Genomic DNA, 2,841 nt, shown 5'->3' on the forward strand with positions numbered 1-2,841 from the left:
AAGTTTGAATTAGGTTTATATCTCGTTTCAATTTACTAAGTGTGCGAAAACCTACTGACACATCCGCAATAAGATTGTTTATCACATTTTTACTTTACATTTCTTTAGCGTGTTGTGATAGTCAACTGATGTACTATTATTTCCTCTTTTTCACAACAAAACTCATTTTTTGAGTTTATCATGTTTTTGTCTTTTTCAAATTTTTAATGTTTTTGGATTTTGTGAAATTTTCTACTCCCCCTAAAATGCAAACACATTAAAGAAATTCGAAAACTATCTAAGCTCTAGACACACCTGAACACAAAACAAACTATACAAAACTTGACAACCGATATCGAATTGCATCAATTCGCCATTCACTAGCACATAAACAATCAGAATTACCCCTATCAACAAACTATTTTCCCATTTAGATTTCAAAACACTTAAGTTTATTTTAATCAAAATGGTTTTTCCGGAAAATAAGTTTGATTGATTTTACCACTTGTAGGTTTATCAAACAAATGTTCGGGGATGTGGTTCATCATCTTGTCTTCCAACCAGTTGTAGGAAAATACAAGTACAAATTAATGTCCTTGATTTACCATATTCAATCAAATCGTCTAACCACTTCTAATTATAACCAATAAATATAAACAAACCTCTTTACCGTTTGTATGATTGACGTTACCGAATAAAACTCAAGAAAGATGCCGATTTATGCTCCACGCTTACCAACCTGGGAGCTCCGGCAAGTCCTGAGACTTACTGTTCATAATATGTACCATCCCAGTCACAAACCAGGGATGGTTCAACCTTTTCTTTCTTTGTTTTCTTCTCATAAAATTCTTTAACCCCTTTGACTGTCACACCCCCAAAATCCACCCGCGGAGTATCACCGCTTGGGAGCGTGACTGACCAGGATCAAGCCATCAATCATATTAAACATAGAATATAATAATCGAAGTAGTTCTTAAAAACCCAATTCAATACAATTGATGTTCAAAACAAACATAGTTTAAGTAGCGGAAGCATAATATGAAAACCCAATGTATGTAATAAGTTCAAGTGTTATAAAGTTTAATATAACATCCACGATCCATGCTCCACAACGACCTGCTCCTCCCTGTGCAAGCTCCATATGTACCTAAGGTCCTGCAAGGCATGCAGCAGAGAGTCAACAACTAGTTGAGCGAGTTCACAGTTTATAGTTCAGTAATTGTAATAGTATAGTGAGCCTTGTGTTCGTTCATTAAGTCATGTATCGTATTAGTTCGTATCGCGGCCCTCTAGGCATGTATGCGAAGATTAGGGAAAGTTCTCAAGTATTCTAGACTAGGTATATTTGCATCGCGGCCACCCGGCATATGTGCGAAGTTTAGTGTATAGTTCGCAGCCTTCCTAGGCATGTGTGCGAAGATTAGTCATATTATCGCGGCCAACCCCGGCGTGTGTGCGAAGATCAGTTCTATAAGTATCACTAGTCTAGTCGTATCTTATCATTAACCCTTCCTCACCCGAGGATCATATAACTAAGTTCCATATGCTAGGTAAGTACGAATAAATAATCCAAACCCATTCCCACCCTGGGAACCCCATGCCTTGGCTGTGTGAACTCACCTTGGTTTGATCGTTATGCTAAGTATGTGTTCACAAGTAATCAGTCAAGTCCTATAGCGTGCATGTTTACACAATCAGTTCAAGATCATAAAAGTTTGCATGCAAGTCCATATCACATAATACTTGGCAGTTAACATCATGCACCACATAAACATTCTATCCTATTCATGTAATATATGCTTCATATAATGTCTTTCACCATTTGTTCTACTATAGTTATTCATTAACACGCCTCGTATGGTTGGCAGTTTAATAAGGTTAACACACATGACTCAACACAGTCATGACTAACTGATAATAGCATCACAAGTATATCACCTAAGGAAATCGGACAAGGCACCTCAATTAAAGATCGGATCCCTTGAAATGAGCAAAAAGCCGGACCCTAGGCACTTACAAAAGTCGGACCACCCCTCATCACGAAAAGTCGGACAAGGAAGGCCACCCCTTTAAAACTCGGACAGGGGTAATACCCCCCCCCCCCACAAACTCGGACTCCCTTGAGCCCTAAAAAGATCGGACAGGGGGGGCTCCCCCTCAACAAATTCAGACCAAGGCTTTCAAGCCTAAAACTCGGACCAAGGGGTGTTTCCCCACTTGAAAACTCGGACCCCTCCTAAGACCAAACAAAAGGTCGGACTCATGCATTAAGAAAACTCGGACCATGTTCTAGGGTTTAAAGGTCGGACCCTTATTTGTGCATACGTAAAGTTCGGACATGATTAAATCTCTAAAAGTCGGATATGATTAAATCATTAAAAGGTCGGACCTATCTTCATATGTAACAAGAGTTCGGACATCAACAAGCAATTAAAGTTTGGACCTTTTAATCATTCTAAAATTCTGACTTTTCAATCATGCGTGAATTCCCAAGGTTATGTCACAGAATCAATATCAATAGAACAGTTACAATTTCACAAACTATGATCAAAACCCTAATTTCATATATGCAGAAATCCAATTAACCATCAGTAGTTCTAACATATCATGCATCTTAATCATTAGGCAAATGATTACACAACAATCCTATCCATTTCTCAATAATCAGAATGAATCAATAAGCAGAGAATATCATATGAAGAACTAGGGTTTAGCATGGATCAATCAATCAACAATTAACAATAAAAATGATTAACTATTACCTTGGGTTGATTCTAGACAAAGAGAGGAAATCAAGAGTGATGAGGAACTTGTGCCAATGATGATGATGATGATGATGATTGCCAGAGAGGATCAGAGAAA

This window comes from Helianthus annuus, chromosome 9 (assembly GCF_002127325.2).
Source record: "Helianthus annuus cultivar XRQ/B chromosome 9, HanXRQr2.0-SUNRISE, whole genome shotgun sequence".
Lineage (NCBI taxonomy): Eukaryota > Viridiplantae > Streptophyta > Magnoliopsida > Asterales > Asteraceae > Helianthus > Helianthus annuus.